Source organism: Etheostoma spectabile, chromosome 14 (assembly GCF_008692095.1).
Source record: "Etheostoma spectabile isolate EspeVRDwgs_2016 chromosome 14, UIUC_Espe_1.0, whole genome shotgun sequence".
In the NCBI taxonomy this organism is placed as follows: Eukaryota; Metazoa; Chordata; class Actinopteri; order Perciformes; family Percidae; genus Etheostoma; species Etheostoma spectabile.
This window is the reverse complement of record NC_045746.1, coordinates 19,833,537-19,840,636: the sequence shown is the minus strand read 5'-3', so window position 1 is coordinate 19,840,636 and position 7,100 is coordinate 19,833,537. Positions and strand designations below refer to the sequence as shown.

The following is a 7,100-nucleotide window of genomic DNA, read 5'->3' as shown; positions in this document are numbered from 1 at the left end:
CCTGATAGATAACAGGGAGAATCATTTAAAATGACCACTCTCACTTGTTCCCATTACCATTTGCATCGGAGCTGAACAGACCAGAGTAGCAAAAAAGAGCACTCATTCACATAAGATTGACAAGTGACAGGGAAACAAGCAAACAGGGAACAAATTAACACAAGAAAACAGGAAAAACTATAACTGGAAACCTCAACAATGAAAATGCTACAGAAAGGAATTACAAGTTAAGTTTCAAAACAAAAGTTTGTAAGTTTCCAAAAAAAATCCTTAACAACTTACATGGTTTGTACTAACAGTTTTTACAGTATCTTCTTTTAGAGGTCATCCTTAAAAACAACAATCCACAAAGTTCAGAGGCAGTAGAGCTGAGTGGGGGGGGGGGGGGGGGGTGGAGTGGGCAGAGTTTATCTCTGAACTGTCTTAAAGTAATTATCAGACAAAAGTGCAGGGTAGTAGCAGGAAGCCATGCCCTTGCAGGCTGTGTGATTTACACCAGTTAGCACCAGCTGTATCTATATAGTACAGTGGTGCTGTTTAAAACTCTGTCACCTCTTCATGAATTTTAATGAACACTGAATCACTGTGGGGTTTTTTCACGCTTGACTAACTTTCACCGGGAACCTTTGACATGTGCAAACTATTTAGCATTATGCAGCAAAGTGCAGTCTGTGAGAACTCTATATTTTGCGTAGTGATATAATTTCTTTTCTGTTATTTTGGCTCTGTACTCCAACACATTTGAATTGAAACAATCACTGAGGGGAAAGTGCTGATTTTCAGCTTTAAGTGTATTCAAGGAGAAGATACCTACTGGGTGAGCAATGTAGCTTTTTATATTTTACATTGTTCCTCCAGGCTTAAATCAGTACGGGAAAACAGGCAGGCAGGTGAACCAAAGTGGTCGTGTCATTCTCCTGACCTCCACTTATGGACCTCACTCACCGAAAAAGAAGTAGGAGACGAGTACTGATGTTGTTTCAATCAATCAATCAAACTTAATTCATAGAGCACTTTAAAAACAACCAAGTTGCCTTAGTGCTGTACAGAAGAATAAATAAAGACATAAAGCTCATAACTCACACAGGCATTAAATACAAACAGAATCCAAATAAAACCAGTTCAAGTTTAAGCAAATACAAGCACTTTGTCATTGTGTAGCACGATGAGATTACTTTTTGCCCAAGGGTGCACTAAAAAGTGATCAAATGCATGTTCGGTAGTACTGCAATTAAATAAATATAAATAAATCTCTAAGTCTATCTAGAATAACATACACTGTAAAATAACAACATAAGATGATAACATAAAGATAAAATGAGCTTAAAATATAGGTGACTCTTAAGTAATAAAATATATATAAGAATGTATATAAGCTTTATATATGAATAAGAGCTAACCTTACATAAATAGGAGCTAAGTGCACAAGTTGCATTATAGCATCACGGTTTCTTATTGCCACATGGTTATACTGCACAGCTGCTTATTACATAAGCAGAGACATTTGTATTGCACATTACCATCCTGATTATTGTTACATGCCATTTCCAGAGTTCAGTAATGTTATGGCAGTTGTGAAAAAGCTATTTTTCAGTCTGTTAGTGCGTATTCGGGGTAATCTGTGGCGCCTGCCTGATGGGAAGAGCTCAAACAGTCCATGTCCAGGATGAGTCATGTCCGTGATGATGTTCTTAGTCCTTCTCACACACCGGGTCTTTATTGAGGTGTTCAAGTGATGGCAAATCAGCTGACATAGAGACATAAAACAAGAGAAGACAGCTATACAGTTAAACAATAAAATCCAAATGTCAATGTCTGGTGTCAAAGGCCAAGAGAAAGAAGTGGGTTTTAAGACGAGATTTAAAAAGAGACAGTGAAGAGGCCTGTCTATGGGCAGAGGAAGATCATTCCACAGTTTCGGAGCTGCCACATGCAAAGGCGCAGTACACTTTGAGCTTACACTTTTTCCATCTATGACAAGACATGGAAGTGTTTTTTCGATCCGACGCGCCCGATCATGGTCCAAAATGCAACTTTCACAAGTGTGATGTGGAAAGTTGAAGCCTCCAGCGAGTGAGAATGGACTTTTTAGTGACGTAGAAGACAGCTTGTGTCAGGAAGTTTTGAAAGCAACTTTCAAAACAAAAACATATCAAATAAATTCTTATTCCGAGCAGATTATAATGTTAAAACATGTCTGGATGAGCTCTTCAAGTTTGTGTTGACTTGTCCATTCTATCCACTTGAACTGGGTGGAGTAATGTACTGTACTGTACTGTACAAATACATAAATGACAAATTCGTTGTTTCGTCTCAAATCAAAACAGAAAATGTCACTGTCAATAAAAAACTATGGAACTATACTACTATGGAAGTATAACACTGTATCTGAACCAAATAATCTCACAGATACTTTCTTCTTTCTTTCTCTCTTGTGTTCTTATAAATGTACATTTCTTTTGAGAGTCTTTCAGATAATACACAAACGGTTATATAATTCCCTAAGGGATGTTTCTTTTTTACTGTGATTTAAGGCAATTGGGTGTCAGACTTCTACCTGTAATCCCAGTGAATAATATCCTTCTGGGTATTATTTTTCATATTTCACAACGCATTACAAGATAAATTACGAACGTGCTTGTTTTTCCAAGAATTGTATCGTGTCGTGTCACATATGTGGCCCACCTCTCATGGGACTCCAACACATTTTCATTCTTAAATGAGAAAAAAGAAATGCACTGAGTCATATTTATCTACAGGGCTTTGCTTTTGAAGCTACCTCTGTACATAAATCCAGTAATTATGGGATTACCATAACATAAGGGATTACTGATCACGGTACGGGGTAGTTTTATATACTCCACGCACAAATTCTGGTGTTGGCAGCAGCACATTATGAATGGGACAGAGCAAAAAATCAAAAGAGAACTTCTGGTCTACCGTGATAATTTGACAGCAGTTTTATAGAATTCACATTTTCTGGGATGTTCGGGATTGCTTTATACTGTTTTGCATGCTTAAATCTAGATTTTTCCTCAACACAGTGATGAAGAAACTTAAAAAAGTAACACTCACATTGTAAGGAAGGAAAAGTGAGATACTTTAATTTACTATGTTGCACTTCAATATCTAACATTGAAAAAAAAACGGTTTCACCTTTTATCACTTTTGAGAAGGGTTACATTTAGGCACAGTAATGTGACTTAAGTGTTATTACTACATCATCAATAAAAGGCGATGATTGATTTTTTTTAATTTTTTTTTTCCTATGTCGGGAATCCAGTCTGCTTCTCCAAACTGGGGGTGTGCCGACTACCACTATTGTAGGTCAGGTCCAGGACCCCTAGGGGGTCCTTAGAATTGCTGCTGGGGGGGGCACCAAATTACTTTTTTGGTAGATTACATATATGTATACAGTAAATGTCTGAAAATATACAGTACATTAACATGAATCCAACATATTATTTATAAAGATACATTTTTTTTTCAATTTACATTGATGATAGGCTTACTGGCCTATAGGTAAGGTAGCCATCCCCAGATACAGTTACTGTTCTACTTTTTAAAAGTAAAACATGATGTATATATATATATACATATATGATGTATGTATATTCTATGAATACGTCAACAATTAATATTTTTAACACCTTAGTATTAACTGCCCCATAAAAAGGTATATCTAAAGACTCATGGTCGCACTACACGTTATTGAAATTGAGTTAGGTTTTTTTCTTTAGAATCAAGTCCTTTTTATCATTTGTAGCAAAAAAACAACTTGTAAATGCAACATTCTTGTCTGTCTTGGACTACGATGATATTTTATACATGCATTTGACCTCCCAGTGTCCTCATGCTTTGGACACTGTGTTTAATGGAGCCTTGAGATTCATCACAAACTTAAAATCTCTCACTCATCACTGTTTGCTGTATTCTCGGGTTGGGTGGTTTTCCCTTACCATTCAGCGTTGGATGCACTGGCATCTTTTTATTTATAAGGCAGTATTAGGTCTTCTTCCTCCATATCTGAACACTTAAATCCTCCCGAGTTTCTGCAGGGACATATCACCTGCGCTGCCAGGATCTGTTTTTATTGACAGTCCTTAAAGCCCCCACTGACTTTGGCAAAAAGGCTTTTAATTTTGCAGCACCATCTGCATGGAACCAGCTTCAGAATGAACTACAGTTAAAGGAGTTAAGGAGTTGGTCTCGCTTTATTCTTTTAAAGGCTTTTTAAAGGACCTGGCAGAAAGGCAGTTTGTATGTCACTGTTTTTAAATGGATTTAGGACCCAGGTTTTTTATGATGACGTGTTGTTTGAATATGAGTGAAAGTGTGTTTATGTATTTACCTGTTAGTGTCTCTGTCTCTATTTGAAACCGTGCTGCCACTTGCCAGGACTACCTTATAAAAGAGATTTTTAATCTCAATGAGTTTTTTTTTTATCCTGGTTAAATAAAGGTTTGAATGAATGAATGAATTGTAGGCCCAGTTTAATATGCAACTCAATTCTGTACATTATGTATAGTAAAGGGTCCCTGCTCTGTCTCGTTTTCAGTTTAGTGGTCCTTGGCCTAAAAGACATTGTCGACCCCTGCTGTAGACAGTACCTCACACAACTATATTTAAAAAAAATGCAGAACTATCCCTTCAACGAACGAGCAATTGTTCAGTACTTCTGTTGTTTCCCAGAAAAAATAACATTGTTTCCTTTTGACCAGTCAGCCTATGTAGGACGTAGGCTTAGTGTGTGTTTAAAGCAGCAAATATAAGAGCTTTCTTGTTAGATGGATGAATCACTGTTGTCTTGCAATGTGATGTAATCAATTGGCAACAAAAAGACCCATTACTACTAAATATGGTGTAATAGGTATGGCCTTAAAATCCATCCTCCTCCTGCGTCTCTTTCTTCATTTTTCTTCTTTCAGTCAGTTTTTTTCTATACCTTTCTTACTCCTCTGCTCCCTTCCAGGCTCTGAACAGGGCTCAGCTGAGCGCTGTCACGCACTGTCACTCCTTTATTTCATCGCTCCATCATTCTTATTGCCCCTCTGCAGATCTGGGTATTCATCTGTCCATCCATTTGTCTGCTCCCTTTAGCCTGACAAGTGGAAATGACGAGGAGAGACAGCAGGGCGAGGAGAAAAAAGAGAGGCGATCAGAGGGAAGGGGAAGAAAGGGAGAGACAAGGTGGATACTTGGGGGAATGACTGAAAGGAATTTAAAACACAGAGAGAGAGAAACAACAAACAGAAAAAGAAAGGTGATAAAAGAGACAGAGGGAGAAGAAGTGCTATGAAGAGAAGAGAAAGTTGTGAATGAATTGTATTAAAGTAAGTAACAAAGGTTCACCTCTCAGACAGAAAAGGTTTACAGCATCAAGACTGTCCTCACCAGAAGAACAACAGCAGTGTTTGTTGGCCAAAAATGACGTATAGGTCTACCTAGTCGATATCCACGACGTTCCACTTCGGGGATTGCTCCGTTGTACGGCCTTTCTGTGGTGCTAGAAACTAAGTTAGCTGAATTAATGCAACCCAGAGCAGAAATATTGAATTTAGAGAGTACGTGTGCCTGTTCAACCAGGTTGCTTTAACTCTTATAATTTATTAGGCCTTCATTTTTAGTTTTGTTGTAGTTGTAGGTTGTTCCTGATATTTTATCTTGTGTAGTACCCTTTGTTTTTTACATTTTTATTATATTCCCTAATAACTTCCAGTTCCTTTTTGTCTGCCAGCTCATATTAAATTCCAAGATTTTAATCAGATGTGTTTAGATGATAACAAGCTGCTTTCAATTCTTTAATTATTCGGTTTCTTTATTTTATTATTTATTCAGGGTCAGAGGTTAACATGGCCTAAGGGAGAAAATACACATTAAAAATCACACAATGGAATTGAGACTGAGAAGGGGGACAGAAATGCAGGCGAGTCCTTTTTTACATCGTCCTTTTTAACATTCTGCCCTTTTCTCCTTTTTTCCACTGTCCCCTGTGGGCCACCGTAGATAAGTCATGATAAGTTATGACTAGGCGATTCTTTGCAGCGTGCTCTGGGTGTGAAAATAAAATGGTTTCTGAGTTGAAAACAAACTGTGTTAGCAGCCTGGAGCTGAAGAACATATCTCTGTTTATGTGATGGTATATGGTGATTTACAAAACAAAAATAAATGTCAATGACGGACTACAAATAGACTGTTTACTAGCCAACACACTAGCCGATTAATTTATAGGTCAACAAAAATCCCCCTGGAAAGGAACAAATTCCTTTAAAATCAGATTAGGAGTGTAGAAGATGTCCTCTGGAAGAAAACGTACTTTCTTACCTGGCTGGGTGGCTTTAACAAGGTCTTAAAAAAGAAAAAGTCTTAAATTTGACGTTCTTCCCTGCAGAAAGACACAAAGTATGTAGGGAGAGATAAAGAGAGATAGGGGAGAAACACCAGGAGATGCGTGTACCTGTTTTTGACGGATGTAGGGTGAAAGGCGAAGAGAACGGGCGGCCCCACGGCCCTGACGCACTGCCTTGTGGGTAATGGCCACTGATGCGTAACGGCATGGTTGTCATTCTCCGGGGTCCAGCTCAATTAGAGAAAAGTAGAGAAATTGTGTGTGCATGTGTGTGTGTATGTGTGCGTACATGCGTGCGTGCGTGTGTGCCGGCCCGTGTAAAAAAGAGAGCAATGTCTCAGAGAGTCTGATTCCATTAGGGAATAGCCTGTAAGATGCCGGTCCATTTCCATTAGAAAAACAATCTTGTATCACTGTGTTGATGCCTGTGTCCATGTTTATTTGAAGAGAATATGGCGTGTGTGTTTGTGTGTGTGTGTGTGTGTGTGTGTGTGTGTGTGTGTGTGTGTGTGTGTTTGTACGTGTATGATAGGCCTAGTCCATTAGAAGCTACAGTAATGTGATCCTGGTTAAAGATGATCAAACAGCTTACTTTATGTTCCCTTTTGTTCATCCTGATTTTGCACCTTCTCACTCTCTCTCTCTCTCTCTCTCTCTCTTTCTTTTGTCTCCACTTCACACACTTCAATATTACCTTTCTCTTTTTGTTTCTCTCTCTTACTCTTCTCTTTCACACACACACACACACACA

At 38.3% G+C, this 7,100-nt stretch overlaps 1 protein-coding gene and 3 long non-coding RNA genes across 4 annotated transcripts in view; 3 read left to right on the top strand and 1 right to left on the bottom strand.

The window, feature by feature from the left end:
* Window positions 1-7,100, top strand: part of pvrl2l (PVR cell adhesion molecule related 2 like) — a 290,781-nt gene that overhangs the window by 225,828 nt on the left and 57,853 nt on the right. The gene's annotated exons all lie outside the window — the stretch shown is intronic.
* Window positions 1-7,100, bottom strand: part of LOC116701290 (uncharacterized) — a 21,019-nt gene that overhangs the window by 319 nt on the left and 13,600 nt on the right. The window lies entirely within an intron of this gene.
* The window catches only part of LOC116701291 (uncharacterized), a 14,586-nt gene that overhangs the window by 730 nt on the left and 6,756 nt on the right, over window positions 1-7,100 (top strand). The gene's annotated exons all lie outside the window — the stretch shown is intronic.
* Window positions 2,976-7,100, top strand: part of LOC116701288 (uncharacterized) — a 6,530-nt gene continuing 2,405 nt past the window's right edge. Inside the window, exons 1-2 of the long non-coding RNA XR_004334885.1 lie at window positions 2,976-2,986; window positions 5,639-5,644. This is a non-coding gene — a long non-coding RNA (uncharacterized LOC116701288). The remainder of the gene's footprint in view (window positions 2,987-5,638; window positions 5,645-7,100) is intronic.